The sequence below is a fragment of the Sinocyclocheilus rhinocerous genome, unplaced genomic scaffold (assembly GCF_001515625.1).
Source record: "Sinocyclocheilus rhinocerous isolate Xijiao unplaced genomic scaffold, SAMN03320098_v1.1 scaffold1164, whole genome shotgun sequence".
Taxonomy (NCBI): domain Eukaryota; kingdom Metazoa; phylum Chordata; class Actinopteri; order Cypriniformes; family Cyprinidae; genus Sinocyclocheilus; species Sinocyclocheilus rhinocerous.
The window spans coordinates 287,799-314,885 of NW_015643253.1; the positions used below are offsets into that span (position 1 = coordinate 287,799).

Below are 27,087 nucleotides of genomic sequence, written 5' to 3' on the forward strand. Positions count from 1 at the left end.
TTTTTTTTTTTTAATTGCACAGTAAAAAAAAAAACCTCAATGCATCATTTCAGCCTTTCCATCAAAAACTAGAGCAGCGTGTATGAGTATTCGAGAGAGATTAAGCGAGACTGAGCAGAGTTTGCCATTTGATGACAGGTAATTACACTTAAGCCTAACGAAGCGGAGGATGATGTTATGATCAGACTCCATTTCCAGTTTTACAGGTCAGGTAGGCCCTGCTATGCCCGAGGAACCTTGTTCTTCTGTGTATTGTAATTGTGCCTTTTAACGCTCATATTACTCTGAATGGTGTCAGGTAAATCACACATCATTGAAAGACTTCATACAAAAGTTCACGACCTTGACTCCACAAATGAAGTAATAGGTGGAAGGTTGCAACCTTGAATGTAACACACAAAAACACATTTATTTAATGTTTTTGAAAGTGGATTATGTTCACCAGGGCTACATTTATTTGACAAAAATAAAAACGGTAATATTGTGTTTTATATATTTAATGAATATTACAAATTAAAATGTGTTTTCTATTGTATGTATTTTATTCCTGTGATGCAAAGTTGAATTTTTAGCAGCCGTTACTTACTCTTCAGTGTCACGTGATCCTTCAGAAATCATTTAATATACTGATTAATATTGTGCTCAGGGAAAATTATTCTTATTATCAGTGCTGAAAACAGTTGTGCTGCTTAATATTTTTGTGGAAACCATGGTACTTCTTTTTTTCAGGATTATTTGATGAATATGAAGTTCAAAATAATTTTATTTGAATTTTATTTCAAATGGAAATCTTTTTTTAACGTTATAAATGCCTTTACACTATCACTTTTGATCAAATTAATGCACCATTGCTGAATAAAAGTACCAATTTCTCTACAAGGAAAAGAAAAAGAAATAAAATCATAGTGATTCCAAACTTTTGAATAGTAGTAGTATTTAATTGCGGAAGAATGAGCGAGAAAGACATATTAGTGTTTTAGTGTTTCTCAGTCTCTAGCGTTTTGAAAGAGACTGGTCTGGCCGCTATTGGTTTTGTCTGGAACGGTGAAATCCAAGAACAGTCCTGGGCCTCATATAGCCTCATTAACATGTGGCAGGGGAAAAAAAACGGGGGAAAACCCTCCTCGCCCCTCCTTTCCTGGGGAAGCGGCTCAGTTGAGGGAAAGATCGAATGAGGGAGTGAAAGAACGAGGGCAATGGGCACAGATGAAGTGTTAATAGTGGCCATGACAGATGGGTTGCAGAGGGACCAGCCTTTCCTCATGAACGCCCATCAAAGACTTCGTCAGCTTGAGCTTTCAGCCTCTGACACAAATGAACCTTGTGGTGAGCGATCACAGCCCACAGGCTACTCCCCAGCTAACAGCGTCTACAGACTCCCTCTTACAGATAAAGGAGTGTGAGAAATAGTGCTGAGGTTGAGGTTTCCTCTAAATTGGTTTCAGCAAGTTTATGATTTCATCTGGCAAAGGACTTTCTAATGTGACCCAGATACGTAAATAAATATGGTGCTGTGCTCTTCAATATTACAAAACAACAAACGGTGTCTTAACCAGATGCAAGGTGTGAAATTTACAGCAATGTGACACATCAGGGTCAATCAATTCAATTCAATTCAAGTTTATTTGTATAGTGCTTTTCACGATACAAAGAACACATATGATATTTAATATACATTTGTGTGTCAGGATTTTGGATCATTTAGGTTCTGTGACTGGAGTTACAATGAGTGACTCCACAGAAATAGAAAATGAAATAGACTGCCCCATAGGGTCAGGAAAAATTTTACATGAAGTGCTTGTGTTTGCATCTGATTAGGACGGCTGGACATGGGACATCTGAACCTTTGCAGGGGGCTCACGGTAAACATTTTATTTTATTATTAGAATCTATTTTAAGTTTAAGTTTAATGTCTGCAAATATACCTTTTTAATTTAAAATGTTATACAATTTTTATTTATAAATACAAATTCGTTTTATTTTGTAATTGTACAAGTTTTATTTGTTTGCCACTAGCTTATGATTTTATTAATTATAATTTTATGTACAAGTGCAAATGTATTTACTATTTAATGTTATTACACACATTTTATGAAATGTATTATTTTATAACATTATTATACTAATATTAATTAAACTCTAATTGATTATACAATTTTATTTTATTTGTAAATGTAAAAAAATTATATAATATAATATATAATATAAAATATTTTATTAGTTTGCTACCGTTTCATTTTATGATTTTACTTACAATTTTGTGTAAGAATACAAATTAATTTGTATAGGTTATTTTTACAAGTGTATTATTCTATAACAATATTATACCAATTTTATTTATAAATACTAATTAACTGATTATACAGTTTTATTTATGTATTTGATTTATCTTATTTTATTATACAAATTTGGTATTTATTTGCCACTATTTTATTAAATAAATTAAATACAAATATTTATTTTAGAATTTTATTTAACAAATTTTACCATTTATTTTATCATACAAATATTATTTGTAAATACGAATTTATTCAATTTATGTTTTAACATTATTACACAAATGAATTGTTGCTTTGTTGGTTTGTTAGTCATTAATGCAATTTGCTTACCTAGAGGTGTTTCACACTGCATAGAAACTGCAATTCATTAATCTGCTAATGTAAAATTCATACTGAGGGGTGAATTGTCTGGTGCTTTTGAGATAGAGCAGGAGAAAGAGAGAAACCCAACTCATGATATAGTCTGGCCTCTGTTTCGTGACCATGAGAGGGTAAAAAAATAATAAACTTGTTTAAAAGCACCATGAAAACAAACCATCATTCATGGGTGGCTTTGTGCTTGATGAGGGCAGCAAAAGCACTCTGGCTGTGTTTAAAATCAGTCAGGACACCCGGTTAACTTCAGACCAGTGGCACATGTGTTTGGTTCTTATAGGGGAGCTTAGATTTCATGGGTTCAACATCAAAAATCTCCCCTCTGTCTCTCTCTCCACCTATATCATCCCTCTTTAGACTCCAGACACTTGAGGGAGGGAAGGAGGTGTTCCTTTTGGGTTGGCACGACCGGACATAACAGTGAGAGAGCTTACTGAGAGCGATGGGCAACCCTAAAAGGGCAAGTGACAGCAACACGATACCGCTCTTAAATAAGCATGCAGAGTCTATCACACGCACAGTTCATGCATTTAGCATGCATCTCCCATAATTCCTTGCAAGTGGCGATACATTTGTACAGATGTCACCCATTTGTTCTTGTCATCCTCTATTTGGCGAAGAGGGTTTTAGATTAGTGTGGTATTAAGTAACTATGTATTCCCACTCTCAAGCCAAACCACTCTCCTCTGAGATGCTGCAGGACGTGTCCATGTATAGCTAACAGCACAGCTCTGTTAGGCCTAAAACAAATGGTCCGCCGTCATGTGGTATTATCGCTGTGGCTACTGCATTTATAGCTCCTAAGGCTCTCACAGCTGGCTGCACAGTGCTATTACTATCCCACGTAACATTAAAAAAAAAAAGCTATATTTCTGTATCTATCTTTTCCAATCACATGACAAAGGCTCATGCTATAAATAAAGAGAGCTCAACCAACACTATGCAATGGCTCTTTGTGGGTTAGCTGTGCTGGCTGGCTGGATTCATTCATTCATTCATTCGTGCATTCATTCATTCGTGCATTTGTGCATTCATTCATTCGTGCATTCGTGCATTTGTGCATTCATTCATTCGTTCATTCGTGCATTTGTGCATTCGTTCATTCATTCATTTATTTGTGCATTCGTTCATTCATTCATTTATTTGTGCGTTCGTTCATTCATTCACTCATTTGTGCATTCGTTCATTCATGCATTCGTTCATTCGTGCATTTGTGCATTCATTCATTCATTTGTGCATTAATTAATTCATTCATTCATTTGTGCATTCATTCATTCATTCATTTGAGCATTCATTCATTCATTCATTTGTGCATTCGTGCATTCATGCATTCTATTTTGGCATTAATTAATTAATTTATTTGTTTAGCATTTATTTGTGCTTCTATTTTTGGCATTTGTTTATGCATTTATGCTTTTATCTATTAATTTTATTTGTTTGTGCATTTATTATTCATTTATTTATTTGTAAGCAAATTTTCTGCAAATTCTTTATGGGTAAATCTGCAATGGCATTTTATTTGTTTAAAACCATAAATTATTTAATTGCAGATTAGCCATAATTCATTAAATGAAGCATTTCTGTCTCGCCCTCCCCTTTCAGAACAATTAACCTTCAGCTCTTTCACAGAAGACGCAGGTACAGGCATGATATGAACTTTCTGAGCCTCAGGTAGCTTCGTCAACCCAAAGCTATAAAATACGTCAGCTTTTTAAACTAACATAACTATAAAAATATTTTATTTGCAAATACTGTGACACCCGTGAAAAGCGTTTTTGACCCAGCGGTCATATGAGTGTCTGTATGACATTTATGGTTTTAGGTTCCTCGATCTGTGACTGAGGATCAGTAGATGTCTTATGGCTACTGTGGGCTTGGAGGTGTTAACGTGTCGGTCTCTTTGAGTTAATGAACAATCAGTAAGTAAACCAATATGATCTCGGTGTAAAATGCTGAAGATTGTTTTGGTACTGCAATGACGACATCTTGTCAGGAAAGAGATTATGGCTATTCTGCTGTACTTTGACCCAACAAGGACAATTGACGTCAAATGTGACGCATCAAATCACATTTTATTCCTTCCTGACTGTATTTACTGATACGCAGCTAATAACTCATATTAATTAACAAAATAATTAATAACATAAAAAATGTTATAGTTCACCCAAAAATGAAAATTGTTATAAGTTTTGACAACATTCACCCTCATGTCGTTCCAAACCTGTACGAGTTTCTTCTGTTAAACACAAAAGAAGATATTTTGAAGAATGTGGGAAACCATCCAGTTTTAAATGATTATACAATATAATAATAACAGTTTTGTAAACATAGGAATCATCATCTGACTGTGAAGTAAACTGATACCCCTTTAAAACTCTGCTGTGCATTAAAGATAATTTAGTGAGCAGCATTTTATATGCTTTATTTACTCAAATAACTTATTTTTGGGACTGTCATTTTAAGATGAATCACTTGCCTTCCCCTTCAAACTAAACAAATGTGAATTTACATTGTACACATTTTGTCATACATTTGTCATCATTTTGAGTACTTTTGGTCAATGTAGGATGTTTGGGGAAAAAAAAAAAAAAGTAAAATATCTTTATTTTTTTAATCAATTGAAGTGACGCCCAAGACCGCTTTCAGGTTAAGTTAGATGAGCATGTAATGGAGCCTGGATAATGTCTTCTTTTACACACTTTGACACGCATACACAAACGCACAGACATTCTCATACAGTGACGCCACCTTTGTCTTGGTTTGCCGAAGCCACAACAATTCTGACAAGACTTATTCCTTCTAGAGGCCTCACACGATAATGCAGAATCTCTCTTGGAGTCAATCCTCATGTCCTCATCTGTTTACTAAAGCGTGAAACATTTTTAAATCAAGTTTTTCTCTTAGATCATAATTGAATCAAGCTCTAGTAAGCATCAAGAGTCACTCACAGTCGTCTGGTGGGTCTTTGTCTTTCAGGGTTTGTGTACACGGGTCCTGATGAATGTGCTTTGACTGGCTGTTCTGCAGTGTTCTGTCTGCACTTATCTGAGGTTACTTACAGATCCAAACACAACATGTAATGCATCAGTGTTAGCATAAATACAAGGGCACATCGAGTTTTGGTGGCCCGTATCACTGAGTACACCATAGTAATTGTTACTCTGCGTTATGGTGATAACATCAAACCATATTATATTGGCTGTTTATTGTGATTGTGGGTCAAAGGTCTCACTCTGAGAAGTTGAGTTTGCAGGGCAGTAGCCAACAAGGAAACAGCACTGAGGATAAAGAGTGTGTTTATATATAAAAAAGACATTATAGAAAGGCTATTTAATGGATTACTCCTAATTTATGCAATAATTTAATGTAATTAATCATGATTCCTGAACTATAAATTCTGCAAGAAGGGATTTTCATAATATTGGAGCGATTTAAAGCTTTAAGTATTGTCGCAGTAATGTAATTTTCATACAAATGATCTTCATTTAGGGCCTTTGTAATTTTATATATATATATATATATATATATTTATTTATTTATTTATTAACAAGCTAAGTAACCATGAATACTATTACTACTACTAATTTATTATAATGTATATTTTTAAATTATTATTATTATTATTATTATTATTATTACTTTTATTTATTATTATACATTATAAAAATGCTTTATTTTATTATAATGTATAATTTAAATTTCTACTGTTATTATTAATTATTATTATTATTATTATTATTATTATTATTATTATTAAAGTAAGCCATATAGCATAACGGAAAAGGCAGGGTAGGGTATCAGGGATCCAGTCATGAAAAGGCTTTGGAGGTCATCATGATAATAGGATTCATACAGAGAAACTATAGGGAACACAGAAACTATAGGAATTTGTTCATTTAAAGTTAATTTAAAACACGCATGCACACATACTTAGCTGTTTAACTACACAAGTAACTTATTATGCAACCATAAATTCAATTCTGATTTGAAAACATCTTGTTTTAGGTCGCTTCTCGCGTGATCTGTGTAGGCGAGTGTTTGCAGCAGCACAAAAGAGGCTTTGTTCCAGCAAACACACACACCACACACGAATGACATCACTCTTGTGAGTGTGACTGCAGCGAATCAGGATGAAACCCTTTTGGTGTGTGTGCATGAATGTGAGCTAGTGGTTTGAAGCCGTACCTCAGAGGGTATGAGGTTTTCTTTTCCTCCTGATTTTAGCGATTCGTTTTCACACGTTATTCTCAAGTAGGTCTTCCATTACTTTGTGAAGATAGTGTGAGTCTTACAGTATTTGAACCTACATACACAGACACACTAAAACAGTATGTGTAAAAAAAAAAAGTGTGATAACCATAAGTGGGCAGATTTATTTACAAATAAATGATATCGAAAGGATGCACAAAGTCAGATATGAAACAAAAACCTTTGTACACATACCGAAAGAATAAAATCCCATCAAACACGCACACAAAAGATGAAAGGCAAACATTCAGAAGACTGGCATGTGTGTTTTCCATTTGCAGACCAGCAGAGGTATTGGGTTACTGATGATAGTGGTGACCGGGCCAAACATTAGCCTTGATCCATGTAACTGTAGTCTGTCTGAGCGGGTGACACGTGTGGCAGAAACACACGTGTGATGTGAGCGCTGCTAGGGAAGTCCTGTCCCACCGCAAATACAATCGTTTGCATGGGAGATTTCGATAAATGTAAATGATTGCTTTGTGTGTGTGAGCATGTGTGTTTCCCAAGACCTCTCCTAGGAACTGGAGGGGGTTTAGTGTGATTATGTGCCAGTGGAGAGTGTGTGTGTGTGTGTGCACGCACAAAAAAGTAAACAAATGTAAGCATGAAGTATGCATTTGCTGTAAACCACAGTTTAGCGGGGGAAGATACTTCAGCTTGCCAAAGCCATTTTTCAACTCTAGAAAAACGAACGCAATAGCAAACTACTTTGAAAAGAAGCAATACATTTTAAAATATATTACTATTAGATAGAATTTGCGACTTTAAAAAGAAAGTTATCTTTCAAGTCAAATTCCAGTAAGTAACATCATTATTCTTCCACAAATAAATTTGCACTAAAGGCAATTACAAAAAGAAAAAGGAAAAAAAAAAAAACCCACCTGCCACAAATTGTTTCTTTTTAAACTGTCTAGACAATCTGATTCATTAAAATTAATCTGACTTTTTAATGAGTCAAAGATATGATGTTGCAGCAGAGGTTATTTATTAACTGGAAAAGCTACACTTTTTTGAAGGCTATTAATATACTGGCGAGCCATTGAAAATGTACAATGGGTATAGAAAAGAATCAGCCCCTTTAAAATAATCACATGTTGTTGCTTTGCAGCCTGAAATGAAGACAGACACGGTTTTTGTTTTATCCAGCTGTATTTACTCAGTGCAACTTATAACATCCAAGTGAAAAATATAACATCAACATAAAAAACAGAATTACTGAGTTGGCAAAAGGATCATCCCCTCGTGTCAGTATTTTGTTGAACCACCTTTTGATTTAATTACCGCCTTTAGTCTGTTGGGATTTGTCTCTACTAACTTTGCACATCTAGACTTTGCAAAATTTGGCCACTCTTCTTTGCAGAACTGCTCAAGTTCAGTTCAATTTGATGGTGAGTGTTTGTGGACTGCAGTCTTTAAGTCTTTCCACAGATTTACAAAGGGGTTTAAGTCTGGGCTCTGACTAAGCCATGCAAGGACATTCACCCTTTTTCTCCTTCAGCCACTGTGCGCTCAGTGTGCTCTGTGTGTTTTGGGTCTTAGTCATGTTGGAAGGTAAACCTTCTTCCCACTGACAACTTTCTGGCAGAGGGCAGCAGATTTTCCTCAAGAATTTGATGGTGTTTGGTGCATCCATTTTTCCGTCTGTACTGACAAGTGCTCCAGTCCCTGCTGCAGAGAAACAGCCACATAACAGGATATTACCACACTGACCACGCTGACCTTATCACTTCTGTTCTGTGGCAATGAACAGGATGTAATAAACTGTTGGTTTGCCCTGTTCCCTTCCTCTGTTCTTTATATCTAATCACCACTCAATAATCAAGTTGAACATGAAATGTGGAAGAAGAACAAGCTGTCTGCTTGGCTTTGTCCTTGTCTATTTGTCCATTTCCTTTCATCCGAGCTAACACAGAGCAATTAAATTGTCCTACATTTCATGTTCAGGTCTGTCAAATGCTGTGTAAACAAGGGTAATCCTCTTATTTGTGTATACCTTTTAGTGCAGTTGCATGCTGTACTGTATTGTATGAAAACATTGCAGACAAAAAAAAAAAGCTGAAGTTTTGATTTCGCGTTTGTTTGTTTTTTTTGTTTTTTTACACTGGTTGTTGCTTCATGCAGGCTGAATGTCATGTGCAGGTATTGGTAGAAAGTTGTTCAGTGTAGTTATCAGATCTTTCAGCATTAGTTTAGATGAAGGTTCCTCACAGGTAGGGATGTAACATTAAGATGATATACCAATAATATAATAATAGCAAAGAAGTTAACTGGAGAATAGTTAAAGCTGATTTGCAGTTTTGCTAGTAATGCAATTAGCACTAGTACCACAAAAAATTATACACTTTCATTTTAAGCATACAGTTTCACAGCACATGACCAGAAAGGAATGTTTCTGCTAAAGCTGAGTGCAGCCTCAATGCTAACTGCTAGGCAACCTATGGTGACATTTCTGTAAAACAACAATGTTGCTGCTTTCACGTTTCATTGCACTTTCAAAAATGTATTCAGTTTTATTGAAACATATTAACGTGAATCTGACCCTAAACCTAGTGTTTGCAAAAGCAAATGTGAAATAAAAACACACTTGCTGAAGCAGCCATGTCATTTTAGCTTGCTTCTATAAGTCTTTGAGTTCTTTTGTCATGATTTATCATACCGAGTGCTAATGCAATACTGTACCAGGTGAGCTACTGAGCAAGTTTACTGCAATAGAAAAGGCAGACATATAGAGCTGGTTATGTCAGAATGTATTATTTTACAAATCATGCATAGTACTATTTTTCAATACATAACAAAGTATTGTTCCAGGAGCTGCGTGAAAATAAGTCTTCATTAATTGATAATCTGCCCCTGTATTAATTTGTAGGAAAATGAATGGAAGTTTTACTGCCACTATAGTGTTAATTTCACCTGAAAACTTCAGTGAATTATATGAAGGTGAAACGGATAAAGCAAATGCCAACCACAGACTTTGACTAATGCTAGCTTCTTCAGTCTTGTAAATCTAGTTTATATTCCAAACAGGAGAAGCAGGTTGGAAAACAGTAAACCTTTGTATATATAAGTGTCGTATCTGACCATCATGTTCAAAAGACAAATTCACTTCAAGCATTTTGTCTTTTAGATCAGAATTGACACAAATGAAACCATTTTCTCACTAGCCCTATTGTTTGCTGTATCTTTCTGAACATTCGACGACGAGGGTTAAACATGGAACAAAGCGCATAACAGGTCTACTGGCCCCAGTGGTATGTGCAAAAAATTGGCTCATTGTTGTTTGCCAGACAGCAGAAAGATTAAGTGATAGTAAATAGAGAGAGAGGCGTACAAAGTTGGAGGGAAAACCCATTGGCGCATCCTGTCGGGTGACCGGACCGGCTGAGAACAACCTATGATGTCATGACAGTAAAACTGTCAAAACAGATAAAGCACACATCCCTCAGTTGCCCACGTGTTATGGAGATAATCTAAATATAAAAGATCAATTTACTGGGTTTGTTTTTTTCTGGTAGACTCCCTGTTCAGATATGCATGCCAAATGTGGTTCATGGGGAGTTGGGATTGGTTAGAGACTAGTATATTTCTGATTCACCTACGATGATATACTTAAATGGAACAGCTGTACCGGATGGCTAGAATTAGGCCTATGGCACTGCAACCTAGCGCAGATCCAGACATGATCACGTAATGCGTGTCTAAATATACCAATGTGATCTCATATCCAATATGAGACCATTTCAATACATCAATAACTTTCTCTCTTTCTCTGCCACTGTGGTGTAATGATGGATGGTACTCTGTGTTTTGTTCCTGCAGGGTTAGATCTGTTATTTAACAGTGTTTGAGTCCTGGAAAACACTGGTAAGTAATAACAAGCTCTGACAGGGCAGTCTGGTTTCAAAAGACAAGGCATTCCCTCAAAGAGCATAAACATGACCTAGTATTGTCAATACTGAGGCTTACAATGAATCAACTGCCTTTTGTCTCTACAGGGTTTTTGTCAGTACGCTTAATCTTGGGTCTTTCAAAATGGTAGTTTTTGAAAAGAGGTTAGACAACCAATCAGAAACGGCCTCAGTACTCACCTCATTAAACATTCATGAGATTGGTACAGTCACAGAAACTTCCTCATGCAACTTGGTTTCAGTGTCTAATATGGAAATGAAAATGTTGAATGTCAAACATGTTTGAGCAAACTGTCAGAGCAAACTTTTGTAAAACAGTTTTTGGCAAACAGTTGTATATATTCCAGTTAATATTCCAATATATTCTAATCACAATTGTATATATCATTCAATAAATGTTATAAATATGGAAATAAGGATATTAACCCAGAGTTTACAGATGTACAGTCTGACTTAGATCTTGACTACCCAGGGAAAAGTAAAACATTGAACAAGATACTTCATTTTAAGTGCCCAAATATGTTAATATTGTTTATCTTAGTCCAGAAGTTGGATTAATGATGTCGTTATCTGTAGGGTGGGATTGAGTGAGACATAATGTTGTGAGACAGCAAAAGCAAAAGGGAGAGTGTCAGGGAAGAGTCATTTAGTTGATCACACCAGCGATTCCTCTGTGTAAAAACGATGACACAAGTGTCCTGCCTGGCAGACATTATGATATAGATTTTGAGTCACTTTTGCTGTGAAGAACATCTGTTGCTGATCTGACAGCGACTCAAAACGTAAAACAGACACAACTATAAAAGTAGACCGAGACTCCCCAGATGTTTTGCTCCTTGTACAGTCAAGAAGACAAAGACGATGTTGGCCACAATTCAACGCCCAGAACACCACATTATGATGTGACATTTATATGGTTTCAGGCGCCTTTTAGGTTCTGATTGTGAAATACCAGTTCACTGTATTCTCACTTTTAAACTGACAGCTCTTTCCACATACATTCAAAATGAATCTTTTATGTCAAGCACTCAGTTTGCACAAGGGTTTTATAGTTTAGAATTGTCAAATGTACTTTTTTGTTATAATGCAATTTTTTCAGTAGGTTTTCATGCAGTCATTTTCAGTTAGTTGTCATATTTCTTAGATTTAAAAAAAATTATTTTAGTTTAAATTATAACTTAAGTAATACTGTAATTCATAGTATGATTTGAGGAACCAATAGAACATGGCCAGCGTTCACCTGGAAATCTAAAAAGAAGGAAGCTGTGTCTGTGTATATCAAAAATCATAAACAATGTATTATCTTCTGGTAACACTTTATAAGTTTATAACTTTGCAAGTACGTCAACTTTATCTAACCCTAACCTACCATAACTTAACTCTAATGAGAGTTAGTTGACATGTAGTTACAAAGTTACTTATAGTTAGTAGAATGTCTAAAGTGGACTATTGAAAATAAAGTGTAACCCTTCTTCTTGTAGATTTTCTTGTACAACTAAGAAAAAACAAAACAAGAAGCACTCTGACAGTCGTAACGGCAAAGTTTAAACTGACTTGAATTCTGCATTTATTCTTGCAGAACCAAAGCTGCATCACAGTCAGACCCTTTAAACACACAACAGCAGTTTAATTTTCAGAAAATATAAATGGACTCTGTATGCCTGTACACTCATAGTAATGTGATGGCACTGACATTTAATTTATCTCCAACTCTGTTATCAATATGAGTAAACTTACTGGCATCTCGCATCATAAAACTGAGACATGCTTTCTGATATGACTCTGGTTATTCTGTCATGTGATGAGTGCATGACTATGAAAATGTTATTTTATTTTCTGTTTTCTAGTTTGTTTGTTTTACTTTACACAATAGTGTTCTCATTATAACCCTAGTCTGTGAACTAAGCTTAAAAAACTGATATTTGAGTCCTTCAGGTCTCTCTTATACTGTTCCCTGCGTCTTCCAGCCCTGCAGTATTTCTACATCATCGCAGAGCAGAACTGGTTTCATATTGCTCTAATAAACTATATCAGGAAGTTAATCTGCCGATATACTCTCTCACTCAAAGAAAAACGACACCGCAAATGCCACAATGCTCCCTCATGCTCCAGGCAACAAGACAGGAAGTGCTTTAATCAAGGGCTTCCTGCGCTCCTCACTCTGAGAGGCTTGTTGTGTCTGTGATGGCAGTAATGCACTCACCAGCTGTTACTGTAGCAGCTGGAACCAGACGTGTGTGAATGACTTGAGCTGTTAAAACTCCACTGTATGGAGGAGTACAGTGCTCTCTCGCTTGGATCTTAAAAACTAGATTACCCATCCTTCCATTGTGATAGTAATGATAGTGATCTGCACCTGACTGCCTGATTGTTGAGACTGATCTTTAAAACTATATTTATTCCGCCTTCTGCTGTAGTAATAATCATAATTATCTGTGCCTGACTGCCTGATTGTTTGTGTTATTTAAGCCTTGTGGTCTCGTTGTTTTTAGCTAAAGGAAGGTGGTATGCTTGTAAGATAAAAAGATGAAAAATGGTTTGTTTTTGTCAAAGTTTTGTGTTCTTCCACACCCAGGATGCTAGCAGAGAAACTGCTGTCTTGCTGAACCAGTTTTATGAAGTTAAACAGAAAGTGGCAGGGTTTCCTTTTACATATTCTGTCAGACTTGAATGTTAATGAATGAGATACTAATGCAGTTTAAAAAATGGGTTCACAGGAGAAAGTTAACATTGAAAAAGTATCCATTTAAATGGCTAATTGCAATAAACATCCACCTGGAATGATTTGGGGTTAAATGTGTTGCTGACAAGAACAAGCGTGATGACTGCGGCTCGAACCAGCAACCTTCTGGTTAGCCACTTAGCTTTTCATATTCACTTCAGTGGTTACTTTTTATTCTTGCAATGCTTAAAGAATCATGGCTCATAAGTGAGCATTCACAATAACTCAAACCCCTTTTAAGCAGGTTGAGTGTATTAATTAGCTCACTCTTTATAGACCGAATAAGGACCATATTTTAACATTTTAACTCGACGTACGTTCATTTTTTGAAACAAATGTATTAGGGTTTAGCTGGTCTGCCTAGCAATGCATGTTAAAGTGAAGAAATTTAAAAAGATGTATACTTCTGTGTAATAATTCTAATTAGGGTTATTTTAGTATTATTTAAATACTATTACTTGTTCATATTTTGAATGAGCTTTATTTTATTTTTAGTTGCTGATTTAGGCTCGATCCAGCTTTTGTCTTTTTTAGGGCTATTTTAGTATTGTAGTATTTAATTACTATTATATTTGTTAATAATTTGAATTAGCTTTATTTTTTTCAGTTTTAGTTAACATTTCTTATTTTCATACGTTTTTCATGTGATCTGTAATGTTTTTACTTTATTTCAGCTTTTTAAATGAATGAAAACCTTATTTAATTTTACTTTATTTAATAGTTTAGTAAACAATAACACTGATTCCAATATTCAGATTAATACTAAGAAGGTGAATTAATATAAGTAATATTCAAGTGGTCCAGGATTAATGCGGGGAAAAAAACACATGAATGGAAATATGGACTGAAATCAAATTAAGACTAATGACAATGTGAATTCAAAGAGGCCAAATTCACTTTTGATCGACTTTAAATCTGAGTTTTTTTTAAAGAGGACTCTAATAGTCAATGTGCTACAAAGAGCATAAAGGGGGCTTTAAAGTTTTAAATTTAAAGTAAGTTATTTTGGCCTCAACTGAATCTACTGAAATGAGAGAACATAATTCTGGTATCTAGAGATGAGTCTTGAAATACCCTTTTGCTGTTCATTTATCATCTTATCAGTACCTGCAGCAAGGTCTTGCAATAAATTAGCAATGTAGGGACATAAAAAAAAATTTGAATGAGTCATGAAGGATGGTTTTGTTGTTTTGGTGTCCATGGCAACACTGTTATTGTTTTTATTCCACCAGCGCAGGGCAAAGCATTGCACCCATCAAGGACAGTGGGAGGCTCATTGTTTGTGTATCTGTTTAAGCTTGAGATACTGAAACTCTGATAAGTCCAAGACTGATGCATTGTTCTGTGTGTTTACTTCTGTGTGCAAGGAAAAGCAACGGCAAGAGAGGAAAGAGTGTGTTATCTGAAGTAGGTCTAGTTGGTTTATCATAAGTTACTTGCAATGTAACGAGCACAAAAGTGATCTTCCATGCTGTTTACAGCTAGTTCTCCAACTCAAAATGGGGTTAAGAGCCTTATGCAAGGCTCCAGTTTGACTACACAGTTCTTGGGTCACCTACATTCATGCATTTAGCAGGCATGTTTATCTAAAACAACAGAGTGCATTTAATGTGTACATTTAATCAATAGTGATCCCTAGGAACTGAATCCATGACACAAAAATCCAGGATTGCAATTGAACATCCAACCTTTCACCTCATAGAGTCCCGTTTGGGTCATTGCCCACCTTTACTGTTTAACTTCTTTTAATAGACTTTTAGTAGACTAACTGGTTTTCATAGATAAAATTATTCCCCCTGCTTCCAGCCGTTTTTCTATTTTTGTCTAATTTTAGGAGAGTAAAATACAGAAGCTAATTTGGCTGCAGTCTAAACGTCAATTTGGACTTGCACAAGGAAAGTAAATCTGTTCAGATGTAATCAGTATACTAAAGGCAAACATCTATTTTGGGTTTGTTACCACTGTAAATGGAAAGTTTAATTTCGTAGGAACTTCCTTTGGTCAGTTATAGATTATATTTGTTTTCATTCCCTTCCAAAGAGGAGATAATCTTTTTTTTTTAAACGGCACAACTTCTTTGTAACTAGCTCACATTTCACCGTATATCTTTTGACTTCATGGTCTCATGGTATATTTCTCAGAAAATGTCTTTTAACTTCAGATGCCGGCTTCTTTCATCTTAATTTCTTGAGTGAAATTATCAGATCCCCACAAAGCTGTGTTGATAGAATAAGGTTGTTTACAAGGTGTTTGTGAGATCTTCCAGATGTTGCATTGTGAAGACATCGAGGTCACTTTGGCGCACAAACAGACTTGAAGTTGAGCAATCACACTTGAAATTGAGAGCAGAGAAATCAGGTCACAGCATCATGGGTCTATTCTCTTTTATGGGGAGCAAAGCCTTCTTTGCACGCAGGCCAAAAGTCCCTTTGGATGAAATTACACCTGGCTAACCTTACAGGTGGGAATATTTCTTTTAGGATACACCATTACGGCCACTGCTGTGTTGTTTGACTGCAAGTTTTGTCCAGAAGTACATGTATTGTGATGGAACTGATGGAAATAAAATATAAATGTTAACAACTTAAACAAAAATTTGAAATGTTGCATTGACAACTGCAAAAAGCACCAAAATCACTAAAACTGCAATAAAAATAAAGTTGTATAGGAATATTTAAAAAAAAAAATGAATACGATGACAAAAGCATATCAAATTACAAAAACGTAACACATTTAGGCACTTTGAGTGTCAAAAGCGCTATTTAGTGAGTTATTAAAATACTAAAACAGCTAATTCAAAATATTATAAAACCTATATAAATATTAAATTAACACTTTAGAATGGTGGTTTTCGATTGGAGTAAAACAAGATCTGTGGTTCACATTACTTTGAGGAGACCTGTGTGCTTCAAAAAAAAAAATGCAGATTGAAAAAAAAAAAAAAAAAAAAAAAAAAAAAAAAAAAAAAAAAAAAAAAAAAAAAAAAAAAAAAAAAAAAAAAAAAAAAAAAAAAAAAAAAAAAAAAAAAAAAAAAAAACTACCAGAAAATGTGCATTTATGTGCTTGACTAATCAGTGAACTGTAGTCCTTATATAGCATCTTGTTAGCAACTTGCATTTTATCAAAAACACAGCGGTTTGACAATCTCCTTGAATAATTTTAACTGCAGAATTTTTTAACTCCTAAATCAAAACCAAAAATGAATATTTGGCAAATAAGCCTTGCAGCCCCATAAATGTAAGGGTTTTGAGAGAACAGTTCCATCGTCTGCTGCATATCTGGATATTTTACACATTGAACAATAACAATTTGTGTCTGGCATATGGTTAGGAGTCATAAAATGGATGGAAAACACCTCATTGTATACTAAATAACTATACTAGATACAGAATAGCAGTTAACAGGCGGTTGATGTCTCTAACTTGCATAATTTGAGTCAAAACTGAGTGTGCGTTTACCTGTTGGAGGGAAACCAGCAGCAATATAGAGTGTAATCAAATGTAATGGCCATATTTCAGTGTAGCTAAAAAAAAATATCTTTGATTTTATTGCTTGGCCAAAGAAGAAACACAAAATCCTGTGAAGTCGTTGTTATTTAAACACTTGCAAATATATCACATACTAAAATAAAAATAGTGTAGGAACAATTTCACTTAGAAATGACTAGTTTCACAAATAATTATAAAAACGGCAAACTGCATATTGAATTAAATGTAAACTTTGAAGTATAAAGACTGAAATATGTTTTATAATCAGTGTTATTGTTAACTAAAAGTATATTAAAAAAATCATTTTGGGTAAATGAAATCAAGCTGAAATAAAATATAAATATAAAACCTTTTGCAGTTAGTTCTCCAGAAAACATTTCTAATTTTATAGAAATAAAAAAAAATGACAAAAGCACAAAAGTTTAGTTTTAGTAAAATAAAGTAAAATAAAAGAAACCTAAATATGAAAAAGCTAATTCAACATTCTTATAAAAGTAAATATTAAAATAATAGAATGGTGGTTCTTGATTCGAGAAACAAGGTTTGTGGTTCACATTACTTGAAGAAACCACCATGTTTTGTCAACATTTCACAAAAAATCTCTCAAAAGTGAAATATGAAACTTTGTGTACTTCTAAAAGATGAAAACCGCTATAAACAAATAAAAACACTATTAGAAAGACTAAAAAAATGCTAAAAAGACTGAAATATTTTCTTTAAAATTTACTTTTAAATGTACTAATCTTTATTTAAAACTTTAAAAAAACAACACTTGTTTTAAAGTGCATTTTCAGATAAAGAGACCGTTCACCTAAAAATTCAAATGACAAAAGTGAGTAAATGATTAAAGAGAGTGAGCATTCAGAGTGACAAGACACAGAGCACAGAAATCTGGATATAGTCATTTTTGGGTGAACTATCCCTTTAAGAATATGCTTTAAAATGAACATGATTTTCAGATGACATGATATTGACATGCTAAAGATCTTCACAAACATGTTTTTCTCCAGAATGGCACAGATGGAAACTGTGGCCTTGCAGACTGTTTTGGCTGTTGCGATTGCATCTGAAGGTTGTTGAGAAGGTCTCTATCGTGTTATTGTAGAGCCAGAGAACCAGGAGGACATTGGTTTTGTAGGAGCTCTGAGGAGCGGTTAGATAACAGGCTCTTCTGCTGTAGTTTACAGTTCGCAGTGTGCTACTGTGCGGACAGATGCTGAAGTGTTTAGGCAAACTGTTTGTACGGCCGGGGCACGTGTACAGGAAAGGAGATCTGTTGAAGGCGTTATGCAACCATGTTGAAGACTTAGCTGCGATTATTCTACTAACTGTATCCAGATTTCTGTTCTCTCTATCTTGTCACTCTTTCTCTGAGCACTCGCTTTCTTTTGTGGTGACTCGCTCACTCTCTCTTTGTCTGTTTCTCTCTATCTTTCTTTGTTTGTCTTTTGTCTGTTGGCAGTGTGAGGTGAAATTTGAGATTATGTGTGACTGGCTGACTCAACAGGTGAGTAAGGCAGAATTGTGCTCCAAGCAATGGCAGCGCTCCAGTGAGGGGAACCTTTCACACGCAAACCCTGCGTAGCAGCACTAGTGTGCAAAACAGTGTCACACAGGCCGCACTCACTGATCACACAAGCTCATACTACTCATTTCTGACCATTAATTCAGTTATGGGAAGTCAGCATCCTTATGCATACATGATTGAATGATTGTTCTTTTGATATTAATTAAAGTCACAAAAACATGTTGAGTTCACATACCCCAAATAAATGTATTTATTTATTTAAAATAAAATTTATTTAAAAAAACTATAGATTTTAAAAATCACTTTTCACCCCTCAAATTCTGATTATTGTCAGTCATTCTCATAACCATTTTTTGCATTTTTGCTTTTGTTTTCTATTGCCAACACTACTTAAAGAAATATAACTTTAAAATTGGTAAAATAAAGCAATATTATGGATAATTTTAGCTGGAATCAAATGTTTGTAGTTTGAATCAATGATTTGTTGCTTTGCAGCCTGCAAATGAAGATGTATAGTTTTTATTTTATCCAGCTGCATTTACTCAGTGCAACTTCTAACATCCAAGTGAAAGATTTAACACCAACATGTCAGAAAACAAATTAAAATAATAAACAGGATCACCCCCCCTCCTAAAAATGACTTGTAAACTCAATCAGGTGTAGCTAATCACCTTCTCAATGGCACACAAAACCATTTGACTTTCAACTGTGATCAGCTGTGGTCATTTTGATTAGCTCAGCATGAAAAGAGCTTTCCTGGAGCATTTCAGTCCTTGGTAGTGCAACTGAAGCAAGCAATCAACTATGGGTGGGAAGGCACTGTCTAAAGATCTCTGGGATAAAGTTGTGGACAGGCACAAGTCAGCAGATGGATACAAAACAATTTCAAAGGCGGTCAAATTCTTGAGGAAAATCTGCTGCCCAGAAAGATGTCAATGGAAAGGTTTACCTTCCAACATGACAATGACCCAAAGCACACAGCAAAACTATGCACACAGTGGCTGAAGGAGAAAAAGGTGAATGTCCTTGCATGTCCTAGTCAGAGCTCAGACTTAAACCCCATTGAAAATCTGTGGAATGACTTGAAGACTGCAGTCCACAAATTGTCACCATAAAATTTAACCGAATTTGAGCAGTTCTGCAAAGAGGAGTGGACAAATATTGTAAAGTATAGATGTTCAAAGTTAGTAGAGACAAATCCCAACAGACTAAAGGCTATAATTAAAGCAAAAGGTGGTTCAACAAAATACTGACACGAGGGGATGATCCTTTTTTTCCAACTCGGTGATTGTTATATATATATATATATATATATAGTAGAAATTAAAGCAGTACAACAGAAACACTTAATGAAAAAATATTTTAAATTGCATTAATTGGGAAGGTAAATTGTGCTCATTTATTTTTTGTTTATTTTTTTTATTTTGTTATGAAACATGACCCAGGCTTGTTCTTGACAGGTTATGTGAGTTCATCAGTACATTTATTATTTTTAGTCACTGTTTAATTGACTGTGAATTGATTTGCCCTCTTTTTACCTCTCTCAGACCTCCACTGTCTGTCTTGTTTGATAACTCTTGTTCTTTCTCTGTTGGTTTGCTTTGACCGTCTCTGTGTTCTTTGACCAGTTTGCTCTGCTGTGGTCACTGATTCATGGACAGAAGAATTATGAATCTTATCTGCCTTCCCAGCAGTGCATGATGGGAGGTTTATCTGAGAATCACTGCTGCAGGCTAAAACATTTCAGAGCACGGAAGATGACTATGCAGTTCAGCGAAGTGACTGACCGCAGCCTCAACAGACACAACACTCACTTTCACACAAACACAAGCTCTAAGTGGCAGTCCATGCCACACTGACAGTTTAGCGTAACCTTTAATTCTCTCTTTGCAATATTCGGGCCAACACCTGATAACAAATCAAATGGCATCATCTTATTACACACTAGACCTTTAGTTCTTGGAAGTAACATCACTGTCACTCTGATCTGAGAGTAATCATCTCAGTGGGCAAATTAGATGACTAAATGTTCACTCAGTGAATTCTAAATGCACTATATAGGGAATAATGAGTGATTTGATCACTGATCTTCAATGAATACATTTCTGTTCTCAAGGAACACAATCTCAGGTGTCATTAATCCGCTAAATGCAGAGCAGTATGCTAGGAATGAGGAAAATACAAGACTGAAACTCTGAGGTCCGTTCATGCATGCATATGTATAAATGTGCCATTAACTGTTAAATATTGTAGTTGTAAAAACACTTACATTTATTATGACTGGTCAACTGACCCGGGATGAAAACACCACTTCTAGTGGCCTCCAGGAGTTTGAAATCCCTGCTTTATTGTCACCTTTATTTAAGAAATGGTTAAATGGCAAAAATGACCAAACATCCAAGTTTTAAGGCCTGAGGTTTATGAGAAGGTTGTCATGATGAAGGAAGTTCAGGTCAAAGTGTCGGTCCGAGATGCAAGATTCTGGATTAATTGAGAACAACAACAACAATTCATTTATTTATTTGAACTGATTTTGAGTTCATTTAAAAGTTGTTTATGCATTATTTAACTAATGGAAAAATGCAAATATAAAACGGGCTCATTTTATCACTAGATATTAAAAATTAAGTAACAAAGCTACTAAAATTACACCTAAAGAGATTTTCACTTAAAGTGAACATAAAAGTAATGTAATTTCTGTACCACTAGTATCATAAAAATGGAATACAGCAAAAGTAAATTATTTCAGTTCCATTCTTCCATTGGTCAGACAAACAGATTGTTTAGTTGAGCCAATGCTGCTCTGTCAAGCTGGATGGGAGTTTGATTAAAACTAAAATAATAAGGATAGTTTCAATAGTAATTTTATTTAGAGAGACTGTTTTGGGATGGAAAGATGCTGGAAGATACTCTGAATGCATCATGGCATTTTTTTAAAGGGAGGACAGAAATGGAGATAATGCTAGATAAGAACATATAAAAAGGCACTACAGCCAAACCCATTTAGAGAGAGAAGAGCACCTGATGGCGTTGCGGAGATCTGTTCAGTCTTGTCTTTGTTCTGCACTCACGTCAGGAACACATAATTTGAGCTTCAGGACTGATTCTTCTCTCTTTGATGTTTTCCATGAGACTGATTGAGAGTGCTGGCCTGGAAGAGGCTCTGGACCACTTGTGTAACACACCTTCAGATCGTTAGAACCATTAGTTTCTAATAGAGAGAAAGGGAAAGATTCCTTTGAGGTTGCTGTCTGTCTACATAGTTGGAAAGAATTCCCTGACTGTGTAAAACTGCGAGATTCTCTTAATTTTCCTGTATTTTGTAGGCTCTCTGGACCCTCAGAACAGACATATTGGCGTCAGTGGACGCTGAGGTCACAGGAGAACAATAGTGCAGGGTCTTCATCACTGTTTAAAGCTCTAAATCGGTTTCAACAGGAAGAGAGAGTGATTCTCTTACAGGGAAAACAGACCCCCCCAGTGCTGCGTGTGTTTGATTTGGGCCTGGTTTAATCAACAGATCTTGCTTTCCGACTCCACCCAGGCCCTGTGTCACCCTCCTCCCTAAACAATTACAATCTCAACATCTCCGTTTTAAATTTGGCTCTTTATCTCAATCTTTTCAAGATATGGCATAATTGATGACTATTTTTAGATTCTGAGACACTCTATGGAATTGGAATGGGTGGTCTGGCAATGATCATAGTTTCAGTAGAATCTTTTTGGTCTGCCTAAAAGCTTTGGTCTGTTTTATGGCGTGTTTTGAGCCAGAAGTACATTTAAGAAGAGCTGAATGTCTGTTGTTTATGAGCTGATGCCATCAGCCCTGCATGTGCACTTACATAATCATAAAACTGACACAAACTGTTTACATCAAACTCTTTCTACAAAGGATACAAAGATACACGTGAAAAGGTTTTGTGTTGTTCAGCTACCTTAATTTTCAAAATCTGAATGAACTTTGGGAGGAATATAATGGAGAAAAGTAATGATGAAAGACATTTCGTGATTTATTTAATCAATAAATTAAAGGAGCATAAATAAGACATACAATCTATTTGTGTAAAACGGAAAATGACATTGAAAAATGACATTTCATGATATGATGAAATAAATGAATCATGAAATGTTGCAATCAAAATAAATTTACTATGAAGTGCTTTAAAATATTTGACTAGTTTATTCTCTTAGCATATTTTGTGTTCTATTTCTTGTCAGTTTTTTTTTTTTTTACATAAAAAAAACTTTTGTTCCTTATTTGTTTTTGCACATTTTGTTCTTTTATTGATTGTGGCATTTGATTATGTATTTAATTATTAAATTTATATAATGTATAATATTAAAAGCCTGTAGATGTGATGTTTGTATAATTTGAGCAATACATTTATTAGAGATATATTCCTATATCCCTCCACAGCTTTCTAAAGATTTCTGTTTTTGTCACATGAACGACCAGCAATTGTAATGGTAAACTTATTTTAGTCTCCCTGACCTTAAGCACATGTTACACAACAGTTTTTGGTTCATTTGGAGTTGAACATGACCAAATGTAATGACTTGTTGTGGTTCAGATCACAGACCAATTAGCTGAGTGAGCGAATCATTAGACTGATTCCAACTGATATAGAGAATTGAATTTATAGTTGTGATGTGAAGAGTTGCAAAGTTTAACGTTAAGCTACCCACGAGTCTCTGGGGCACTGGTAGCAGTGAAGACCAATAGGAAATACAGCACAGAGGTGGCCACATTTTGTTTTCTCCAATGAGTGTGTGTTTATGTAACTCTTACCAAAAGATAAGGCTCTACACAAAGTCTTGCAAGTCTATAGAATCGCTAGCAGATGTAGTCAAAATCTATGTAGTATGTTACATAAGGCAAAGGTAACATTGAGGTAGATAGTGTGTAAGACGAGGGCTACGTGCACATTTTGTTATTCCAGATGAAACACTGAGTGTTTGTGTACAGACATAGAAGGGTTATCCTCGTTTATCCTCGTGACTTTAAATGATGGTGGATGAAAACACAACATTAGGCCAAAGGTCCAGCCCAAAACTAAAGCCACGTCTTTGCATTTTTCTAAGCCATCAGGTATTCAGGGAGGAAATGAAAGTACAGCAGGATCTGGTAGCTTTTGTAATAAAAAAACATAATTCACTCGACTGAAGCCGCAGAACATTGTGTTTTGTGCAATAGTGTGTGATAAAATATGTATTACCAAATCAAAATCCTTCCTCACAATGTACCAAGTGTGATGTCATGCTAATAAATTTACTCAAAACATGCACAAATTAGCTGATTTTACCTAACTGAAGGAAAAAAGACTAAAATTACAAGTTACATTAGCAGGTTTCATTTAGTGTTATCTTACACAGTATTTATTTGAGCAGAGAGAATATTTAATACTGACTTTATGTGGTCCCATAATGGTCCACCAATGAGCATTTTTATGTTGTGAGTGTTCAAGTTCTGAACACTATCTGTCATCTTTCCAGTGTAATTCTTTCAGAAAGAATGGACTTCTCATAATTTGTATTTATGAAAATAAATGTGGGGAAAAAAACATCAGAACTCAATATGCAAATATTATAATGATGCAATCAGATAAATGTTGAAGTGTTCAAAAATAAAATGGTTAATCACAAATATCACACCTACAAAATACATCAGCAGTTTTTGCAGTTTCAAACTAAATACATCAGCTGTTTTTTTGCAGTTTCAGACATTTTACAAATCTTGTATCTCCTGTACTGTCATTTAGTGCTTAAGTAATTGTGCTGTGTAAGTTGGTGTATTAACAAGTGAATATACACACATTTACTGTAAGACTGGACTACATTGTTCATTATGTAATTGTTTCATAAGTTGAGAGTACAGTAGGTGTGGTCCTGAGATTTGACAACAATGCACTACAATATAATAAGCAGCATTAATTACAGATAATGAAATGTAGTTTCTATAACATGAGAACAAAACAGAGATACACAGAATTAAACGATGAAATAACTGTTGCATGTATATAAAATCATAAAAATGTAAACCATGTGGTGCAGCATGAAAGACTAGCATACGTAAATGTTTAAATGTAATTTTATACATAACTAAACCATTAATACTGATGGAAATGTAATATGTCGCAATCACCCATGAAAAGAGAGAACTGAAATTGGTAGATTCCCTGGAACGCTGTCCGCCTCACTGACAGAACTGACTCATAGTTTGGCTGTAACTCCTGTCAGGAATAGATCCTCTTGCATACATTTTTACAAATTTTACGACATCACAGCCTGTAAACAAATATCACAATTTATGCAATAAGTGATATTTGGGAATAATTAATTCAAATACCATTTGAATGATAGGAATCTCTATTTGATCTCTTCAGCGAGCAAACTTGTTGACCCTATTTGACCCATCTCTGTCTTGGATAATGTTGGTTGTATGATTGGATTACAGAAGGGTGAGACAAGTTGAAGCCTTACTGACACCAGTGATGTTATAAATTCCCACTTGTCTAATGGCCTGTAAGCCAGAAATACCAGAGATATGTTGTGTGTGTGTGTGTTCCTGATATTCGCTATGTTATGCGGACCAAATGTCCCCACGAGGATAGTAATATTAGAAAATTTTGACCTTGTGGACATTTTTTGATCACCATGAGGAAAATCAAGCGTAGCATTAGTTCTGGCAGGTCACGTTAGTCAAGCTCGCATCAGCTCAGCATTAATAAGAAGTTGACATCAGTTCCCAGTTTAAGCTCAGAAGCTATGGTTTTGTGTATCAAGCTGTTCTTCTCTGTAGCACCTCTGGGTGAATGAAGTCATGTTCTTTCATAAACCATTCAAAGTGTACCAGAGTGGGTATCTGAGTGCTAAGTGTGTGCACGCAAGCTTATGTCAGTAAGTCTTTAACTCAAATTACTGATAAAAACAGTAATGTAGTAATGTTACAATAATGTACAGTATGCAGATGTGATACTACAAGTTAATTTAGATGTGCCTTGATGCCTTTCTGCCTCTACACTGTTTCAATTCCCTTTTTTCAGGTTTCAGAAACAAACAAAAAAGATGTCCAAACATTAGCCTTTGTCGTTCTGCTGTAGCTTTAGGTTAATAACGTTGATACTGTGTATATAAGCAATTTCAGTGCTTCAAGATCATCATAAAATTATCATTTTACCATTTGTTATCTCAATGAAAACACCACCAAGATCTGATTTCCTGAATGTATGAAGACGTAATCCAAACCAAAGATCTATTACACCCAGGGTTTGTCTGGCTCCATCACTATCCATAACAATATGAAGACGTTGACCTATTAGCTTCTTATTGCAAGATTACAACTCTGTTAGTCTTTGTCAAATGTTGCATAACCCCAATCACACAGTGAAGGCACATTCACGTATATAACCATAATGATTTATTCTGGAGCCAAGAGTCCTTACATTTGTTTTAGAGACTTAAGGGGGTAGGTGCTAATTCAGCGACTGTTCAAGTGGCTGTTTAGACATGTAGTGCTCTTCAAGGTCTTCGTTAGTGTAATATCAGGTCGTTTTCACACACAAAATTAGATCTAAACGTTGTTAAATTAAGGATGGTTTTATGAAAAGGACATCCTCTCCCAAACCCCTTCGGGATGGACTCAATTACTGGTAAATGTTTTGTCTGTTCACAGTTGTAAACTGACCATCATGTTTGTTTGACTTCCTCCCAGTAGACTCAATAAATGCTGTTTCCTCCCTTACAGTGAGGAACAATGTAGTGTTGCTTCACAATACAGACCCTCTTTGTGATAACCCGACTCGCTCGTAAATGCTCACGACCATTCACTGACCCTGGAAAGGATACGTGTCTACATTAATAGTGTTTAATAAAGTAAATCTGCAACAGCAGGCAGCCTCCTCGGGCAAAATGAACGAACGTTTGGAGAATTCCGTTATCCCTAAAAGGCAGACATGAGGCAATTTCTCTATAAAACCTAAACCCACTAAAAAGCGGCCTTGCCAAGCACAGAAAGGCCATTTTGAGCATCCAAGAGCCAAATGACTTAATGCACGTAAAATCAATCCATGAACTCATTGGTTGAGATTAGCTTTAAAGAAGAACCAATCTCATTCTTTAGACCTGTCGTCAGCGTTCACACAAGCGCTCTGATTGACCGTCAGACAAACAAAGCGATTGTGTTATTCGAATCCAGACTCCAAAGCGCGTCAGCGGACGTGCTAAGTAACTCCTGACAGCCCATTTGTTTTGGGCCTCCCACTAAAGAGATTACCAGAGGCAAATACCATCAGTGAAGGGGGTTCACGGAGATAAATGAAGGTATTTGTTTAATACAGACTGACTGACTTTATGCAGCTGCCAAGTTCTAGATGAAATGGTGAGGGGGTTTAGGGCAGTTGAGCTGGATAAGACACAGATTCGGAGTAGGAAAATCATCCAAAGGCTAAAAATGGATGATGATTTGGGCATGTCGCCCACGTTGGGGGATTTGTTTAAAGCACTATTGAGTGATTCATTGTCAGTGGAGAAAAACACAGAA

General features: G+C 35.4%; 1 long non-coding RNA gene across 2 annotated transcripts in view; it reads left to right on the forward strand.

Moving 5' to 3' along the window:
* LOC107757243 (uncharacterized) overlaps positions 1 to 3,585 on the forward strand; it is an 18,754-nt gene extending 15,169 nt beyond the window's left edge. For both annotated transcript variants that reach the window (XR_001641909.1, XR_001641908.1), the window contains exons 2-3: positions 1,819 to 1,862; positions 3,012 to 3,585. This is a non-coding gene — a long non-coding RNA (uncharacterized LOC107757243). The remainder of the gene's footprint in view (positions 1 to 1,818; positions 1,863 to 3,011) is intronic.
* The last annotated feature ends 23,502 nt before the right edge of the window (positions 3,586 to 27,087 follow it).